Below are 21,674 nucleotides of genomic sequence, written 5' to 3'. Positions count from 1 at the left end.
TTATGAGAGATTGAGTGTTTGGCGTGTGTCAACTCAAAGAGGGACACCCTGAGGCAAGAGATGCTCGAAATCATCAGTGCAAGCAGTTTGTATGTCACGGAGAAGCAGCAAGTTGACTTCCTACAACAGGGTAAGTTTGGAAATCAACCAACTGAAGTTGAATTCAAGAAGTTTAATTTGATTGGTGAAAATAACTTTGGTGATTTCGCCTGCTCCATGCATCAACCAGACAGAAACCCAATGCACACCATTCCAGTGTGCTCATGACAAAACGAAACCAGACCTTTGAGTGGTTGGATGGCAAAACTCACGAAGACAAGGAGTAACTACTAAACGAAGCTCAGAAAATGGCCCCCAAAGTTAAAGTCAGGGAAGCTGACAAGCATCACTGGGAACAATGGAGACGATGAAACAAACCATTCTCATTGACAACAAGAAGCGAAAAGAGAATAACAGAATCACCATGATGCAAGAGGTAATTGACAAAGTACGTGTACATGGTGACCCTTCTGTACAAGATATTGACAGACTCACTGATGCAGTGATGGTCACTCTGAGACCCGCAAATGTTCCATCCTGAAAGATGAACTGAAGTGCAGGCATAAGGTTCTAGGCATTGCAGGAATGGTACAGGACTTCCCAAATTCATCTGGGAGTAAAGACGCGCTGACGAGCTGAAAACCAAACTATCAGTCATCATTGCTAGAGCAACACAGCCAGCTGAATCTCAACGTTTCTACAGTACTTTTTCACAAATATCGGCAGGATCAGCAACTTTTGGTGATCGCGCAAGATAAGCTGGCACTCCTAGTGGGCACTTTGAACGCACACGCCTCAAAGTGCAACGAACCGGAGAAAGTCCGTGACTTGACAATGAGGGGACACGTAGGGGTCTGCTCACTCCGTTGCGGTAACGTATGCAAATATCGCTGGTCCTCATGCCTATATACATTAAGATGAATTAACTAGTCAACTACTCAGTTTAGTTTACGTCTCACATTTCTACGTTTTTCGTAGTAGATTTGTGGTTTCAAATAGTTTAAAACAGCGAGCAGTGCTCTGGGGAATAGTAAATGAGTTCCGCATACACTTATATAACTGGGTAAATGTAAAGAAATAATAAATTTAACTGTACTTCTTTTAATGACAAGGTGAGAATAATTCCATGATTAACATAATCATCACCAAAAGTTTCAAAACACGTGATTGCTTCCACCAAAAGCAGAACCCACTTTCATTCTTTTCCTAGTCTGGGTTTTCCTAGTGCAACTAATTTAACTATATAACGTCCTTGCGCTTTGATTTTTGTTGACGTGACTTGTTGACATCATGACGAACAAGGTACTAGTAAGCTGAACTGAATTTTTGGTTGTTTCTGCTAGACGTCCAATGTAACGTACGAAGATCATCTGCATGCATGCAGTTCACATATTTTTGCGACGGCCCTCCCCTTGCCCCCCAAAATGAGGAACTAGGTCTCAACGTTTATCACCTGAGCTATGAACCGCCTGTCGTCAATGTACAAGATTCTTCACACTCATTTTCAGGTTAACACGAGTCTATTTATGTAGTGTCAGATGAACCAGGGCAAACCTCATCCACTGTATTTGCAATCCCGAAGTCCAAGATCAAGGAGAATCACAATGTGCCAGCATATCCACTATTGGACAGACAGTCCAAGGTTCGCAGCTATAGAAATAAGACCATGTGCAGCGTGTCTATCCAAATCGCCGATATGGCCTGACGACAGAATGGATCAGACCGGAAGAAAGACGTGCTTCCAGATCTCAACGGCAACAAAGACGTGTCTCTCTGTCTACTCAACTGTACAGAACCTACAACGGAGTGGTGCCTGTTACATCCGCCGATGCTTATGCTCTACTTTCAGGATAACGGTGACCATCTCAGTGCCTTTGTCCTAGATCAAAACTTGGAAGGTTACCCGAGTACCATGTCACATGATATGACGTTAGGAGACCACATTGTCCTACATGCCATGGTGGACATGTTTAGTCAGGATGTCAGCATCGTGTCCAGTGTAGAGGCGCCACCATCACCACCAAGTACGGGGACTGGGGGCAAGAAAGATCCTCCTTTGCTGCTGGGACATTATGCCGAAAACCACTATGCAAGTCTTGATGGTACGTTTGCATTTCATCTACCATTGTATACAATAGTGTATTTTTTTCAACTAGGCAGATATATTTAATATTTTAAAGAGTAGATACGGTGATGATGATGGCCATTCCTTCCCATCATAATAAATGTCCAGTGTAATTGACATTAATATATATAGTGTACATCCCCAATTCTATAAAGCTATTCTCACCTTACACCATGTACCCTACACATATCGAAACAGATTCTTTACATTTAATATATATTAATGTGACTTTGTTATGAACACACTGTGAACTATGTGATCTCTCCTACCCAAACCCCCCCTATTTTAGCAGTAGATTAGTCCTGTGACCTCATTCTGGTGTTAGAATCCTGGAGAAAGGACACAATAAACCATGTGCTCCTGAAATGTTCAATGTGTGCGGCTAGTCTTTCACAATTCATCATAGCCTTACCACCGGCTCATAACAGACTTCAAAAACAAGAACCTATTCAATCATGTACAAACTCTTTTTTCCAAATATTTATAACTACCTGTACTACTAGAACGAGTCTGCTATTTCCACATATTTGCAATGACAAGTTACAATCATCCACAACAGGGAAAAAAAATTAAGAACACCCTTCTTCAACATTGGAGCGATAGGAGAGCTGTCCTAAAAGAAAGTCCCCTTCATGACACTGACAGCGACAGCAATAAATGAGGTCCAAGAAGTGGCCATCAAGAAGCTCCTCCTGGATAAGCTGAAGCTGACAGTAGTCAAGGGCAGCCCGGACAGAAGAAGCATCTTTCTCGTCAGCAAGAAAGTATCAAGCATGAAGGTCGAATTACAATCACACATATTTTCAATAAACACATTTTAAAATGTCTAGGGTTGTCCCCAATAATCTAAACAATATTCTTACTGGGGGTATTGAACCAAAGCTAATGAGCCTAAGATTATACTATTAGGTAAAAAAAAAATTGGATGCATTTTGATCAAAACTGTCTTTTTATCTAAGTTGTGGTTCTGTTGTAAATGCAATGTTTTGCACACACTATCCTTTTTTCGTCTATATTTGTACATTAGGTTGACATTGAACCTCTACTAGATGTCCTGAAGCAGGCAAAGGAACCGTCAAAGATCGACAAACACGTTGTGTACCTGCCGCGAAAACACAAGGTCATGGATGAATGGAAGGTGTTCAAAAGTGTTTGCTGCCACCAGATAAAGGGAACAGTAAGAGCTTTCCATGCAAGAGCTTTCCATGCAGATGCATAAAGCATGAAGTCTGTAGTAAATCGTCATTGGGCTACAGAAAAGGCAGTTGTCTAGCAGATTTAGCTGTGACGAACATATCAAGTCTCATTTGAAAGTACGAATGTATATAAATATAAATACAATCTGGCATTATTTACGACACCGTAGTACACGACAAGCAGCGACTGGATAGCAAAGGGATAGTATCAGCTTGTGCACGGTGGTTCCGAACGCTGGGTACTTTAAGACCACTGGAGAGTGCAGTATACCACGAAAACCTGGCCGGAATCGTCGTGGATGAAGTCCATGTTACGTACAAAAGGTAACGTCACTTTTCAAATTGTAGAGAATCTTTTCTTTAACAATAACATGTCACGAAGTAATTTTATTTACCAAGGCCATATGTTAACATCGGCCCTTATCTTGTCCCCATTGGCACACTAAATAGCATTTCTTTGTAAAATGAACATAATTTGTCACAGTGAGTGTATTGCAGTGTAGCTATGAACTGAATTTGACACTCAAACAAATGGAAAATGATGCATATTGGTCTATACGTTGGATGTTTTGTTGATTTGCAGTTCTGATTTTACTTTTACACATATATCCACCTATATTCTTATATAAAGCAAGTATATACGGATTTTGACCTTCTGATATGATGTTCAGTTTTTATCTCAATAGATTAGACAGTTCCTTGCCCCTTATTACCATTCCATATTTAGCCGATTCCATACTTCTGATGGTTACTATCATTGAATATTCATCAATCTTTACATGACACTTGTAGCAACTGGCTCCATCCTGGAGATGAAGTTGTTCAAATCCATAATCAGCGTGAAGAACTATAACCACTCATCCTTGAGGGAGATGCTTGCCAAACTGCCCGTTAATCCTCTGATACACTGATATGATAGTCCATTTTACAGTACCTGGAAGAGCACAACGCCCGTGTGGCAGACCAGGTGATGAGAAATATCAAGACGGAGACACCACTCCTCAAACCAAGCATGCGCCCAAGTCTCAAGGCAGGCCTAGTAGTACCTTTCTGATACATTGTTTCCTGTCATCCTTGTCCAAGGAATTTTCTAAAAAAAATCGCCTGTACAAAACTCGATATGGAAACCACCCTCAGGATGGATGCCTCAGTGTAGAATTAAAAATCCCATAAATACATGACCCTGGTGCAACATGTTAAGTTAACTTAACTCTCTATGTTGTCAGTGTTGAATTGACAAATAATACTTCTACAGGAAATTCAAGTTCAACTTATAGTTATTGTAATGATACTGCATGTCTATAGATCAAACGTAACAACTTCAAAGGAAATAATAATTTTCATACACATGTAACCGGTTTTCTTAATCATTCATAACCTTTTGCTATGCTAAAGGATCGGATAGTGAGATCCAAATACTATGTAGCTACCTACATCAGTCATTGCCTGTTGCATGATGATCATAACACGGGCCACAGCTTTTGCAGGCACTGCATTCTTCAATGGTTAAGCGATGTGAATCAGTGTCCTGTCAGCAGGGGTGCCACAGAGGGAGGTCAGGCACACCGTATCTGGTCTTAAGCAGCTAGCGGAGCAAATATTTTTATTCGTCTGTTACATAAAATCTTTACATAGTACCTGCAGCCTGCAATGGAGGCAATACAAAGGCACGAAGGAAATGTTATTGTTACAGTACTTTAAACTTTAAGGAAACATGAAAATCAGCAACAATAAGAAATAGCATTTACAGATAAGAAGGTTATTTTAATACTCACTGTAGCATAAATGGCATTTAGGTTACAACAATAATTTTTCCATGAGTGATACCCTCATGAAATATGCGCAAAATCTGTTTACCGTAATAAGGTATCGTGTTTAAGTAATAAAACTTATTTCCGTGAGACATAAAACTTGGGTTATTAGGTATTTGTCTATCTTGAAAATTGTTCTTATTCAGTTTCTATAGAACACACATAAAGAGATTCACGGAGTATGATTGAATGGAATTTATTCATTTCTGCTGTCAGACATTCAGAAGGCCACGAGTGTCGACGTCCAGCTAAGACGTAAGAAGACACTCGTGTCCGAGTTGTGGCCCGAGAAAAGATGACATCCTGCCCATGGCAGCAGGCCACCACTAATGCCAAGTTTCACGGATCCTCGAGGTTGAAATAGAGAAGATAAATCGCCTGTACAAAACGATTCCACAAGAGTTGGATGGTGAGCAAGGTACAAAAACCACTCCCCTTTTATTTTCTCTTTGAAATGTTTTTTCGCTCTTCCATATCTCCCCCGAATTTTTCTGATTGTTGTGCCTTCAACCCATCACCATTCAGAGTATTGTTATCATATGTCGTTTCAATTTTAACGCACAGTAAATTAAACAAAACTACTTCGTCTTAGGGAAAAAAATCCATTACGTAATATGTTCAAAGCGACAAGACCGAGAGCATTACACAAAGCTTAATAGATGCGCTACTTTTAAAGGACCATTACACCTCTTGTGCCCCGCCGCCGGGAACATTTTGCTTGTTTACTGACCTTGAAGGCTGCATTACAAACCCGTTTTAGTCTTTGTAACATTTGTAACTAATAAATTATGTCTTATTCTCTATACTCCTCATAGCAAAGGCTGAAGTGGAACTCGACAGCAAGGCGCTGAAGCGAAAGGACACCGCTGTGGAGGCTACCACTAAACCCCAAGCAGATGCTGCGGTGGCAAAGATTGTCTGAGTGCCATCTAATATGTGCCAGCCCTGGACCTTGAAAGGGGAATACCAATGACACTGCTAGATTCCATGAGTTTGCTAAGAAGTGTGGATTACAGAACTTTAACCGAAATTCACAGTGTAATAAAAAAAAGTTTGTCAGACCTCATCAACGTTAACTCTGAACCAGCCAATGTCAAAGTATTGGTTCCTCCCACAGACATACGCTTTAGAGGATGCACTGACCTTTCTGGAAACCCAGGCACACTAACCATCCATGATCCTACTAAAGACGTGACTTATCATAGTCTAGCCGGCACTTGTACAAAAAAGAAAGTTACATTAAGATGTTGGAGGTGCCATACCAACTATGAGCGAACTATACCAACTATGGTTTTCAATGTACGGGGATTTCGTGACCGTGTGTCGTTTTAAAACAGAGGAGCGGTTTGCCGTGGAAGCATCAAACTGCACTTATGCCGACTAACGCCTTTACAACCTTCAGTTGTCGTTAAGGTTACCTGTTGTACATTATGTATTTTAGAATCTGAGTAAAAATCATGTTACTATAGCTCACATCAATTGACTACTTCGACACATATACCGGTACCCTGGAACAGGGTTTTTACAAACCTCATCAACCTGCACTATTTATCCAAGTTTCAGGTACTTTCAATATCAATTACTGTATAAATACAGACCAGGCTTCAGACGTTCTAACAGGTCTACGAGATAGAGAGGAGAAAGATTAAGATCCGTAACTTGTCGCAAACTTCAAAAGTACATTCATTTGGCACATCTTAAGAGAACAGTATCCCAGATGGAACTACACACAAATCCACTCATCGTCCAGTTATTTGGTAAAAGTAAATGGTTCCAGGTTGGACCAAAATACTTTCTGCTGATAAACGACACCCCAAGACAAACCGACTACATGAGTGTAGGTGTGAGGAGGTAGAGGTAAAGAGAAAGTCTCCCCTCTGTTGGTGGCTACTGCTGAGTTATGAAAAAAGGGAGACGCTGTCGTCTTAGAATCCAGTGTTACATTCTGATTGAAAACACCAAGTGGTATGGATATGGCCAAAAGGATGACGAAACTCGACTCTGGCAAGGAGGTTATATCGCAAGGAGATTGGACACAATCGATGTTCCCCTCAGGTGCGAAGTAACAACTTCGCGTTGAGGTGTCAATTACCCCCAATTTGCATAGCGCGCGCCAGCGTGGGTCCCTGGTCCACGGTCAGTTTCAAGATGGCTCGCCCAGGAGATGACGACTTTGAGTGGAGTGACTTTGATTTTAGTGATTTCGAGGACGATTTTAGTGAAATAGAGTACGAAGAAGCGGATAGCGAGATTGATGATCCTTCGGAGGAGGCAGACACGAACGTAGTTGCCGCCAGCGGTCACGGAAAAAAGTTATATCCTTGCGACGAGTGCGATAAAAAATACGAAAGAGCTGGGAATCTTAGCCGACACAAGAGAGAGAAACACGCAAAACCAGGTAAGTTGATAACTTTTAATAACTCCCAGTGCAAAATTTGCGGTAATAGGATCAGAAATAGTTTATTTGTTAGTATTTGTGTCAACTTTTTACCCTGTAAAGTTGTCATAGATCCGCCATGATACTGCGCTTGCCTTATAACCTCCTTGACTTGGTAAGTCCATACCTGTAACATCAGAGGGGTAAACCCATTCTCGAGAATCAGTAGGCCCTTTACACATCCTACTGAAGGAGACATCTTGTATGTTCTAGACTGTAATGAGTATGACCTGCTGATGTGAAACTTCCTTTTCCTGCTGATTAGACTATTCAAAATCCTGCAGCTAAAGTAATAATTATGAAATATGAGCTTTTAATTGCCAACTTTTACACCACACAGTAACAGACTCGTACGTGGATATTCGTTCACCTGTGAACACATTATACAAGTAAGATAGCTGACAACCTAAGGCCTGAAGAAGCTCGAACACCAAAGCAACTCCCGAAGAAACTACAGGACACGGCGGCTATGTGTGGTCTGTATGATGTCCAAGCCTGGTTGGAGCCATTTGTAGTTAGCCCATGCCATGCAAGATGTTCTTGTTTCGCTTCCGCAACAGTAAAACAGGTCGCATGGGTATGTTCCGTACAGACGATCAGGGAGGGAGGTCTGGAATGCGTACAGCAGCGCCGCCACCCAATCAGCGAATCCAAAATTCAACAATAGACTACAAATCAATATGGCGGCGAGTAGCGACCTTCGGGAGCGGAACAAAGCTAACAAGGTAGGTCTCCAGGCTAGGGAGAGCCACCACACTTTTTGCTCGCCATGTTTCAGATGTTTTTTGTCTACGTATCTCATTGCGATTTGTCCAACATGAGGTAGGGAGTAAGGCTAGCGCGCAAGAGACGACTAAGGTACCGGTAGATGTTGTTGAGTCGTTTCCCAGCTTCACCCTGCTTACCTCCCCGCTGCCATTGCTTTGGCACGAGGTGGCGATCCTATCCACCGGGCGATTTGAAATTATGTAAGGGTACCTGCCACCTTTTGGCATAAAATTGTCTATGGCACACTATGTGATGCAGAGTTCACCAAGCGGTTCAGGATGACGAGAGGCACATTTCTGATTTTTGTGACAAGCTGGACCCGGTACAGGGAATGAGAGACACTCGGATGCAGTCTGCAATACCAGCAAGCAAGAGAGTGGCGATGTTGATATTGGCAACTTGATATTGGCTAGCCTCTGGCGACCTGATGAGGAGTGTGGCGGACATCTTCGGAGTCAGCGAAGGTTTGGTTTGCCGCGTTGCGTCACTGTGCACGAAGCGTGTAATGTCATAAACCATGTACTGTTCCGAGACTATCTTTCCTTTCCTACCGGACAGAAGTTAAAAGAAACGACCCAGGGCTACAATGTGAGGGGTTCCCATGTGTGCAGGAGAGATAGACGGCTCACATATCCCTTATTAGAACTGAAACAGAAAGGCATAGTACTCCGTCAATGTACAAAATATGGTTTACCGCATGTCCAGGTATATTTCCCACAGCTAGTTAGTATTTATTCTAGAACAAATGTAAATCTTTTAAGTTACCTTTCGATAGGCACACAGATAAAAGTGGGTGCATGCCAACGAACCTGATGTTATTGACATACCACTACCAGTGCTGTGAAGGCTGCAGCACAATGTCATTGGCATTCCATACACCAAGACACCAGAACAATTGCAGAGTTACACAAAGAGCCACAGACATCATCAAACTTTGATGCTGTAACCTACTATTCAAACCGGAATAGTATCTGCACAAGTTTTGTTGATGGGCTGGCAGACGAGAAGACCACCACGGCATCAAAAGTAATAACATTAGAGCAAATATATCACATAGCGACACTTGTTCTAGTAGTACTCGCAACTTGATATGTTATATCGCCACACTTGTGGTTAACATGCTTGGCAAAGTCTCCTCTGGTGGTATGATAGCCAATGAGAAGTCACGCCTTGAAACCATAGCTGTAAATACTTTGCCTTTTCCGAAAGTTGATTGCGAGGTGGCCATTGACAACGACCAAAAGGTAAAGAAATAGTGGTCACTGAGGGCTAAAAGGAAAATAACATGCAGAAGAAGATGGAACAGTATTAAGCATTCAATGTCTAAAGCCTTCTTCTGTTTAATGTGCAAGACTACAGTGGCCACCATGCCAATACCTTGTATCTACAGCTGGACAATTCAGCAAAGGAATGTAAAAACGAGTACATAATAATAATTGCTTTTGCTACCTGGCAGGTGCACCTTCGAATCTTTAGAAAGGTAAATCATAATGACATGATCTACCACCAATACAAAATAATCATTTAAGCAGATGATGTTGGGTGACAGATGGTAACATTGTCTTGCATGTGGCCTGTCTGCTGCTACTTTAACAAACTCAAGTAAACCCAGTATTCATTTTTCTGGCTGGCGTGGTGATCATTGAGGCAGGTTTTGTCGATTGCGAGATCTCGGAAAGGCAGCGGAGCAGCCACTGGTCAAGTGCTCAGCTGGTTTTCAACACATCTAGAAAGAAAATATCCATCAGCCATTCCACAGCTGCCCCAACGCTCGTCAGATGAATACACACAAAACCGAGAGTGCAAGTACTGAACTTAATATCTTCAAGCATTTCTTGCATGTGAATGTAGTGAATATAGATACCAAGTTCTACGTTTCTTTATTCAGTCTGTTGTTATCATTAAGGCAAAAGATGAATTTTGGCTTGTGTAACTAATAGGCACAAATTATTCATGGGAACTTCATTGAAGAACCAGTTGTTACACCAGTTTGTGCTAAGTTGTAAATTTAATAATATGTATGATAACATTGGCTGCGGCCAGAATAAAATTCAATCTTTTGTTATAATAATTACAGGTAGAGTGTGCCATACTGTTTGTTGGAATCTCCAATATTGCATCCATTACAACTACATGTTAAGGAGAACAAAAGAGGCCCACGTGTCAGTTGATAGCAAAGCTCAAAATGGGACGTATTGATATACAAGCCTCTATGACATAAGGTTTAATTTTGAGAATGAGAAATGGATTCCCTACCTCATGCAAAAAAGTATTTGTTGTAGGGCTTCAAACCAAACAGTCAAGGAGTTCCTGTTTGTCGATGACACACATGGGACCAACCAGTATTACATTCCTGTCCGTGATGCATTTCAAAGGGGCTACCCAGTATGTCATCTTACAACCAGCCACCTAGATGAGGACAGAAAGGCTGGTGCCCCTCCGTTACATGCACGATCATGTCTGATGATAACCACAGTGGGCCAAACGCCATTAGATTAGAATTTGAAAACATTACACACGTTACACATACGTTAACTACAATCTGAAGTCAAGAGAATATACTTGTGGATATCCAACCAAAGTTCAAAGGCCCAAACAGACGAATGAAGAATAAATCGGGCTATTTTGATGTCACATTAAGCACAGCAGCTGTCTAATATGCACATAATACAACGAATTCAAATGAAACCATAACTATTATTCATCGACCAAACAGCCAAAAACATCTACGACCTGTTCTGCAATACCCATAAAACTGTTAATATTTCATTAATACATGAGCATCATTTTGTTTTGAATGGAGACTGACAGCAGCACACCCATCATCATCATCACACAGCTTTCTTTCAGTATTGGAGAAGTGAAGGCTGCTACAGCATTCCCAAACGGGCACAACTACTGCAGAGTATGTGTTCCCTCATTCACTGAACACTACCTTTATCAATGCAGACATAGTCACTCTGGTTCGCAACGGTGACAGTACTGTCATGCATTAGGAAAGATGTACGGAGCATTTGTTTGTGAAATGGATGGACAGAAACCATCCTTTTTTATTTTCTTCCCTCCTTCGTAAATACATATATATACATATCTTTTCAGCAAAGGTTTCGAGTCAAGACAGACATGACAAAGGTAACTGCCTCCATTAGGACGGAATCCAAGTTCTTAAAAAATATCTGACTTTTCCCGTGACACTACCCTCAGGCAGGACATCAGCGATGTCCATGACAGAGATCCAAACTCGAGACGTAGAGGGAATTATGTCAACCTTCTCAAAGTCCTGCAAACAGTTGGTTGAGATACTTTGCAAGTCTGGCGAGGATGTAATAAAAAAAAAACTGAGGAAAAATTGTCACACATCATACAATTCCACAATGTCGGATCGTGGTGTGACAAACCAAGGTCACTACTTGTGATGCGGTCTCCATTGGTATCACTTTCAAGGCGCGACTGACGCGTCACAACATAGACTTGAACTCTGCGACAGGACTGTGCACGGACGTGGCAACGGTAATAGTGGGAATGACGGAGTCGTCACCAGACTTGAAGGAGATAACCTGACCATCACACTATGCACCACATTAACTGAACCTGGCAGCGCAGCAAAGAACATCCCTTCCCTGAAGCGCTACCAGAGGCTACAGGGAAGCATTTATGGATACTTCTCAAACAGCGCATGCCGCCAAGCCAGGCTTATATATAATGAGATCCCTAGAAGGAGTGTTGATGCCGAAATGAAAATACAGAAGAGAGACACTGAGAAGAACTGAAATGTAAAATGATAGTGGCTGAGGAAATGTAGAAAATGAAAGAAGCCACTGAAATTTTCTATGAAGGAATAACTAGTGAGCTGTAAGCAAGACTGGAGCAATCTGAAGACAGGGAAGTTCAATTGAAACAACGGGTAGACGAACTAACTGAAGACAAAATGTGGCAAGTCGTACAAAGCAGAAGTCCGTCCTGTGTACTATCATCTTTTTACTTTTGGTGTTTCATGCAACATTATTGAAGACGTTGTAACCAAAGTACTGAAGAATCTAACAGAAATCAATACCGAAATCAAATTGTAAAAGAGAACTACAGCCCAGCGAATGAAAGTCGAAGCTGGCTACTAGTACCTTGCCACAATCAAGGGATTAACTTCATTAAGTATGGGCCAGGCGTGAACACAAAGGTATAGCTAATAAGCTTATCAAAGCGACCATACCACTCGAGGTCAACTACACTGGCTGTCCCATAAAATGCTTTCTGTTGTATTTAATGGCAAAAAACAAGCACACACACGCAAAGAAGTAAGTTAGTATTCTATAGTCGTATTTTTAGTCAGCCGTCTAGCAGAAGGCCTTCAGAAGACACAGGAGGGCAGTGTGCTTGCAACTACCCCAGGGGGAGAAGACAGCCGTCTAGCAGAAGGCCTTCAGAAGACACATGAGAGCAGTGTGCCTGCAAGTACCCCATGGGGAGAAGACAGCCGTCTAGCAGAAGGCCTTCAGAAGACACATGAGAGCAGTGTGCCTGCAAGTACCCCATGGGGAGAAGACAGCCGTCTAGCAGAAGGCCTTCAGAAGACACATGAGAGCAGCATGCTTGCCAGTACCCCAGGGGGAAAAGGTTCTGAGTGCCATAGAGGAGGAAACAAACGCAATTTTCTTTCCCGATTGCCCGTGTACACAATGAAACTGCTGACATCATAGGGATCAAACTGAACAGATACATGTACATTGAATGAGCTTCAAGATGTGGGCACCATGCTAGGGATGGATGGGAGCTTTGTACATGTCGGCCAAATCAAAAGCCACATGAAAGATAGGGCAGTAATGGAAACTAAAGTTACCCGGTTGTTGCAGGACTCAACATGTGAAAAGTTTCAGGAAACTGTCCCCGGCTGGAATGCAGCATCTCCAGAGGAGCAGGAGACGAGAAAGAAGATACCATCATCGCCATCACCTTTGCCGCATATCAAGAAGATATATGCCATTACTTGTGCTGCTCACAAGATTCAGAATGTGGCAAAGGCAATGAGTAAAACCACCCAGAAGGATTTGAAGTACGATATGGAGAGGGAAAGACAAGGAGAGGAATGGTTGGTGCTAAGGATCACATTTATACCACAGCGCAGTTGCTGTGTATGGAACCTAAAAAAATATGGGGAAAGAAAGATTTTTGCAGCTTTGCATTATTGCATGCTTGAGTTGGATAATGTTGGACAGAAACTCTTCCAGCTGATTGTGTTTAACAGATTTTTGTGTTTTCCCAGAATGCCATTCTGTGTTTTGTTTATGAAATTATATCTATACAGACAAAAAAAAACTCCAAAAGGGAAACTTCAATAGGCTTGAAGAGGCTGTGGATAATGAATACTTTCACCCCAAAGTCATGGCAGAAATACTTACGCAGGAACTGTTCACGTCCTTACACCAATTGTCTTAAAAATGGTCCTGACAGATATACAAGTAGATTTGGGAATCAGGTCATTTTAACAAGGACTTTTTTCATCCAATTCTATTTTCCGAACCAATTTGTTTCCTTTTTCAAACTAAAAAAAAGGACTTTAGGTTAAATATCCCCAATAAGTACCTTCTTAACTCATGTCATACCGGCTTGGTTGAAGTACCAGCTTGGCAGGCAATGGCTGTGCACAAGTCCGTTTACAATTGACTTCTGCCTCTGTTGCATGAAACGGCTCTCCTGTGATGTTTCTGCCACCAAACTATCAGAAGTAATCAATTGTGTCCTGACCACGCTGTGCAAACAAGATATCGATCTAAGGCCCCGTTCATGATACAAAAAATGAAACGGTTCTATCGGTTAGGCCTGGAAATCCGACAGCAAACGACAGGAAACGGTTTGCATTTTGCGTTCACGATGCAAACTTGCAAACCGTTTCAGTTCCTTGAAAAGGCAAGGTAACGCGACCTCTGACCCCTGAGGTTGTTGTGATCTTGTCCAAACTTGTACTTCTGTGTCAGATTATTGGTCTTTGATCGAAATTGAACCAATGTCTTACTGAATTCGAAGCTGGGTTCTGTTATGACCTTGCAAATGTCTCTGAAAACATTGTGGTCCCGATATATGCCATGCTATGACATTTCCACTGGATCTCCTGACACATTCCCCTTACGATATCAGGAATGCTAGCTCCTCAGTCGACCAAGAGGCAGCCCGATTATAGACTGACGAATCGTACGATTGAAAACGCGGCCGAAACACCCGAATGACAGGTTAGAAATTGTACTTTTGCACCGTGGCGCCACCAAATATGAACGCACATGCCCGGATGTAAAACGGATCGCGCCGCTTTTGCGTTCATGATACAAATTCGCAATTCCGGATAAGGAAGAAACCGTTTCAATACTACCTCGCGAGGAGGTTCCGAACAAACCGTTTCCTATCGCTTCAGATCCGTTTCGGACCGTCCATGATGACAAAACTTATCCGTTTCAGCTGGCCTAACCGATAGTAACCGATAGAACCGTTTCATTTTTTGTATCATGAACGGGGCCTTAGTGAGCTATCTGGAACAACGTTTTGCCAGCACATCCGGATGGAGTAAAACCTGGCTTCATCCTACCAACTAGCAGATGAACTTGACAAGTCAACCAACATGACCCTCCATAGTGATGGCACCAGTGAGGACCAGCAGAAGTTTGGAGACTATGAAATAACAACAAAGGACAGAACAGACTATTGGATATTCTATCATTGAAGTCGGAGGGTCAGAGGATCAACTCGATGGTCTCATGTTCATCATTCAGAAACTGGCCAACCTATCCTCAGACAACTCGAACTCGTACACCAAACGTATCATCAGCAAGATAAACAAACACCATGGGGGAGTTCGGGACCCAGTGGTAACCAGCAATCTGGATGCATGGGCGAGTTCTCCACTGACCTCAACCACAAGAACACAAAGTGCAGCTCACATATGAAACTATTCAACTGTAACGTATAATGACTTATCTACATTAACATTCCACGGACTTGATGTTCAACGCAGCATGTTATGAGTGGAACATCTTTCAGGAGATGCATGCCTTTGCTTTATATGCCATGGCATGGAGAATGATACTGTTTCCTGGTCCAGTGCTAAAGAGACGATAGAGCGCCGGGAGCGCTCCTACCGTATTCAGACCATAGCACCTATGTACGTTGCTCAATACGAACACTTGAGGAAATGAGACATTCACCCATGTATAACCATGTACTGGCTTACTTTAAGGCTTAAAATTGAACTGCAACTGAAAGTGATAAAGAAAAAGGGGCTACAGACGGAAGGTGCAGAGCGCAGGAAAAGCTGCTCTTAATGCCCCAAGAGTTGGCATAACATCAGAAACAAGAGCAATAAGAACCAGCTGAACCAGCCCCCACTGTGCCTGAGGCACAGTCCCCGAAGTCTGGGTTTCCAAGAGGCTGGACAGCTTTAAAAACAGACCTGACTAACAAAACCCTGAGTAACCTAAATGTCCTGCCGTTGCCAATAAGTTTGCTCTGTAACATACGTTTATATTTGTGTGTATGGAAGATCAATGACAAAAGCTGTTGTTGTTGTTGCTGTGCTCGCAACTCAATGGCCTGGTACTGTTGCCTCAGCATCCTGCTCTGGAGTTTGAGGCGATTTTCCACTTCCAAACACTTCAGAGATCAGCAGAGACGAGACCCATATTCATTGCTTTACACCTCTGGGTTAACCTGTAGAAAAAGAAAAACATGTACGTGTTATTGTACATATTCCGCGGATGAAACCATGAAACTAGTGGCTACTGCTATACTGTGATCTGACCACGCCACCCCGGTCCTTTGTTCTCTCAAACTAGACGTAACAGAAACGGACCCTTATTCATAAAAATTGAGTCTACAGCCTCCGGGTTCCACAAAAACAAATGACTGGTATACCGGCATTGACGAGGATTTCGGTCAAAACATCGTTTTCTTTGTCCCGACTTGTTTAACGCCAGAAAATTCCCCCACAAACGCCCGCCATGAACCTCGCAACAAAACAGTAGAAATTTTGAAGCTTCAACCTGTAATGTACTAAGTAACGACTGAATCAGATACACTACAAGATAACTGCTCAAGCTTTTAGGTGAAAAAAGATAAAATGCGAAAACAAATTCTGTTGTTGCAAGTACCCAGCCTCACCTCGCAATGGCCGCCCTGCACTGACAAATTCCACACTGAACAGAAGCACTTCGCTTGCCTTGTATCAGTTCGCGTACACATCTGGAATGTCGCTAAGCTCCTAAGGAAAGACTTGCGTACAGAATACCCCGTCAAAAAATACAAACATTAGAATACAATGTCAACAACAACAAAAACCTGTCCAATGTAGCGACATATTCATAAAACATTTTTTTTCTTTCCCGGACTATTTTGTGGCGGCGCTTGTGTATATTCTGGGGAGGGTATTCGGTGGAGGATGAATGAAGCACACAGAGGTTTACTAGGGGTTTTTCGTTGCATCTACCAGGCTCCGTGGATCGGTGGTCTAATTATAGAAATTGGACAGATATAGAGTCAATAGTAAGCTAGGGGAGTCGGCCGGCCAGTAAAAAACACTCTCCGATTGGATCACAGACGGAGTTTCCACAGTTGACGTTTCCACAGGCGCCGGTTCCATGATCTTTTCTATCATCAGTGATCAGCTATGTGAGGCACGGTGGTCGGTTGCCAGGGTAACTTTCCACTGAAAGGAAGGGTATCATGTTACCCGAGTTCCCGCGCGCTCCCCCGTGACTGGAACATCTTCCAAGAGTGATGATACCGTAGTTTGAAAAGCAACCCCTGGCACGCGTCTCGCTTGACCTTTCTTTCCTTAGCTTTCTCTAGGATTTGTCTTACAACAAATATATCATATACTTTGCCTAAAACCAAACAAGGATACCTTGAATTGTGCTCTTTTTGGTTCCATAAAATTCTATAATATAATGCTAGTTTCTTTGAGTTTGACTTCTTTTTCGGCAGTGGAATACGAATTTACCCACTTCTTCTATAATATGTGGGTTCTTTGATTTTAATACATGTAATAGGATTGTTTTCTCATTGTTTAGTTTGAAAGAAAGTGTGAAATTTGGATAAACTCATGAATAATTGGTTTCTTAATCATAAAATGAATAATTAGAGATAATATGACTCTCGTCTTCCACAGCATTTGACGGGCAATATTTACAAATCCTCTCAGACACAGGTAGTTTAACATATCTATATCTACTATAACAAATCCTTTTTCGATTTCCATGGGTTGGGCACTAATAATCTTACAGGTAGCGGAACGCTGCACAAAGTCACAAAGTCCGAGATATTTCTCTATACAATATTCAGCTTTTAAATTAAAGTCTATGAATGTGTTGAACAGAGCTACCGATCTACAGACAAAATGGAGATGTCATAATAAAAACAAAGGAGGGAGTTTACTGGTCCGTGTAACTCTCTCGTGATGATGATGATGTTGACACCACTGTATCATTGAATATATAGAAAAAGTCTTGTTGGTTGTGTTTCATTCCTTGCAATCTTCAAGTCAAGTCCATGTCTCCAGTTTTGAAAATATGAGCATCTTCTTTTTGTCTACCTCAGTGCTTTTTTGCCTACGACATTAGATTTTTAGTCAGCAGAAGATGTCATTCATAAAATTTACTTCTTGCTGTGGCCTTTTCGGTATCTGTCAGTACGATCCAAGCATGATTCGACACCATCTGTTGTTTGACTTTTTTTAGGCGGTGAACATATAGAAAGCGGTACAAAATTAAAAGCCCTAGAAAAAACGCCTTTTAATTTTAAAACTTGACTGAACAGCCGAAGCCAAACCTCTACTAGGTTTCGGTTGCAAGCAGATTTAAGGATTGTTTTGCGCGACTGAAAAAATAGTTAAAAATAACCATAAACTGTTTCTTTATTCAAGTTCTACGACCGTCAAAGAAATGAGAATTTGCTTCATTACGTGGTTTGCGTTTTGTTTATATAGCGCTGCCTCGAAAACCCTCAAGTAAGCCTCCATGCACTTGGTACGTCATTCGCTAGCCGCCACCAAATACCCTCCCCCAGACGGAGTATACACATGCGCGCCATAAAATAGTGCGGCCAAAAATGAAGTATTAAAAAATAGGTCGTTACATTTGAACATGTTGTCTATTCTTGATAATTTACTCTAATGTTCGTACTTTTTGACCATGTAAGCTGTACGTAAGTCATTGATTAAGCGGCATTTCAGATGTTTACGCGCACTGATATGACAGAAGAGAAGTGCTTCTGTCCTGTATGGAATTCAGGACTTCAGTCAGTGCAGGGCGGCAATATTTGTGAGGTGAGGTTCGTTACTCCTTTAATACCAGAAAAATGTGTTTTCGTGTATCTTATTTTGCCTCCAAAACCTTCCCAGTTGTCTAATACTAGTAAAGTGTAGTATAGCTGTTTCGGTGGTGAGTTAGCACATTGTAGTTTAAAGGTGCAAAAGCTATAATTTGAGGAAAACTTTTTTGTGAGGGTCATGCATGCATGGCGGCCTTATGTGGTGGAATTTTCCTGTCGTTGAATGTCTGAGTGAAGAGAACCATTTTGGCCGTATGTGGTGGAATTTTCCTGTCGTTGAATGTCTGAGTGAAGAGTACCATTTTGGCCGAATTTCTCGCCAATTCCGACGAGGTGTAATCACTGTTGTTTTTTGCACGGAACCCAAACGCTATAGACCATACCTTTGTGATTTTCATGAGTGTAAAGGTCCGTTTCTTTGGAGGCCGGTTGTCAGAGAACAAAGGACCGTGGCGGCATGGTCAGGTCACGCGTTATGTATAGTACTTATACTCAACTAAACCGGCTCGATCCGTGTAATCAGATAATACCTATCAACTTAAAATATTTTAAGATAATTCGCCCGTTGTAGTTCTACGGTCTAGTCTGCTTAATTTTAATTGTGTCATATTTATAATGTGTATTTCTCTCCCACAGGTTACCACAGAAGTTTTCAGCATGGCACGTGGGTCTGGTGATCTCGGAAGTGTTCTCTACAATGGTGGGAATTCATCTGGATAATGTACAGCAGGATGGAAAAGACGATGCAGGGACGACACTATCAGCCTTTCTTCTGTTTACCCAAATACTGAACAAAACGGGTGAAAGAGCAAAACTATTGTATTGGCAACGGCAGAGCATCCAGCTTACTCGGGTTATTAGTCAGGTCTCAACATAATACAGCTGTCAAGCCTCTTGGAAACCCAGACTTCGGGGACTGTGCCTCTGGTACAGTGGGGGCTTGTTCAGCTTAGTTAGATGGGTTTGCTGGATGTTATGACCAGAAATATTAATTTTGCTCTTGTTCTCAATGCCACAGTTGCACTTTCCTTGGTCAAGGCTAGTGTTTCCTGGTGTGGGTCTGTGCTGGCCTTTCATCATTGTGTATGGGCATCCAAACACGAAACTACCAAATGATGATGAGAGCTTAATTTGGGTTAAGCAGTTTAAACAAAAACTTTCTAACCAAATTTATGAACATATGCTCGTCCGGAGAGTTTCACCCTAAAAGCGAACAATAGAGCTAAATTTAATACAAGAGAGTTGCAGCCTGACAAAAAAAAAACAGACACTTGTCACTGAAATAATACCTACAGAGCCTGTATCGCCTGGTACAGAAATAATTTTCTTAGTCTCTCGGAATCCCTCCAGCATCCTCAAATGCATTGTGTACGGTTGTGTGTGTGGCATGCCTGGAGTAATATTGTTGCCACAGAGCAAGGTGGTGTGGAGCCTGCATCATGAAATGAATTGGCTTGTATATAAGGTCTGAGTTCCGCTACAATTTTGTTATCTGTATGGACTCGCCCATGCCACCGATGGCAGCTGAATGAGCGGCGCTTGCTGCCGTACCTGCTGCATTCCGCTTGTAGATTTTCAAGTCTGGAAGCGACTTGTGTGCGCAGGTGATGGGCTTTACATTAGTTAGTTCCACTGCTGTAAAATCATGTTGGTTGACAATGTATACTCAGCAGCGGACTTGTGCGGTCATGAGCTGTTCCCTGTCCTCTGCCGTCCTGCAGAGACTTGGCTTCCAGGGCAATTGGCATGGCTTGTAAACGGGGTCTTTCAGTCTCGCCTTACAGGCACATGACACGTTTGCAATTTGAACTGTTGCCACTGAAACAGTCCAATATGTTGTTCTTCGCCTCCTTGACGGCATTGACGAACTTGTCATCATCGATGGGATAACGCGCCCTTCCCACTGCACTCAGCGTTTTGCCAAAGCTTAGCTGAGGATTTGGCAAAAGCGTGTTTTCTTTGTGACACACTTCTTATTACATCCAGAACAAAGTGGCTTTCCTAACATTATTTGGGGGCTAAGTTATCTTCAAAATGGTGAAATGTGTAAAACGCAGTCACGCCCTTACAAAGCTTTTTATTGCCGACTAACAGTTGGTGAAGTAAATCTATTAGAGAAAGACAGCTGTAACAATTGCGATGAAAAGCATACCATAGAACATTTGTTTATTCATTGTAGCTATACTACAGCATTTTGGCAACAATTTAGATATTGGTGGAAAAGCGTGACAAAGCAAGATATACGTTTAAGCGAGAATACGATAATATAGTGTGTAATAGAACGAGCATACCTTGCTTTTTGTATAACGGTAGCAAAATATAGTCTTTACATCTGCTTAACTCAAACATTAAACCCAGTATCAGACATTTCCTTTTACAACTAAAAATTCTAACATGTAAGATGAAAGGTCCTTCTCTGTCTGTGTCCATCTACGTTTTGTACATGTCGTTTTTTGTATGTCTTTGTAATGTTTATTGACATGAAACAAAAAAATTTAAAAACTAGAGTTCCACGAACACATACCTTTGCCAAATAAACCAGGTTTGTTATGTAGAATGATGTCTGTAGACAAATGTGTTACTCATTTCATTTTCTTCATAATTATATGCTTGGAGTTGGTTTATAAAATTTCGGCATTGATTATGCAAATTAGATCCCAAGTTACAATTAATTGATATCAAATTGTATCAAGCATAACTTAAGCTATCAGCATACCAAAAATCATGATGATCCTTTGATCCATTCTTGACTTATTCTCTTTCAAAGTCTTTAAATACACCTCTTACTCTCTTCCCTCTTTCTCAGTTACATATGTGACAACTTTGATGAAAGTACTATAATGGACTGCAGTGGATTTATAAACTTTTCCTCATCAATTATGCAAATTAGCTGTTAATTTGCATAATAAGTATCACATTACATAAGTCTTCACTTAGGCTATCTACATGCCAAAAATCATGACGATCCGTCAACACGTTCATATTTTCTCATT

At 41.7% G+C, this 21,674-nt stretch overlaps 1 long non-coding RNA gene across 1 annotated transcript; it reads left to right on the top strand.

The window, feature by feature from the left end:
* The first annotated feature begins 18,407 nt into the window (after positions 1-18,407).
* LOC118418380 lies at positions 18,408-21,143 on the top strand. Its single transcript, XR_004831451.1, has 2 exons — positions 18,408-18,676; positions 19,318-21,143. It is a non-coding gene; the product is annotated as an uncharacterized LOC118418380 (long non-coding RNA).
* The last annotated feature ends 531 nt before the right edge of the window (positions 21,144-21,674 follow it).

Source organism: Branchiostoma floridae, chromosome 6, assembly GCF_000003815.2.
Source record: "Branchiostoma floridae strain S238N-H82 chromosome 6, Bfl_VNyyK, whole genome shotgun sequence".
Taxonomy (NCBI): domain Eukaryota; kingdom Metazoa; phylum Chordata; class Leptocardii; order Amphioxiformes; family Branchiostomatidae; genus Branchiostoma; species Branchiostoma floridae.
The sequence above is the reverse complement of the archived record's forward strand: the minus strand, read 5'-3'. Positions and strand labels throughout refer to the sequence as shown.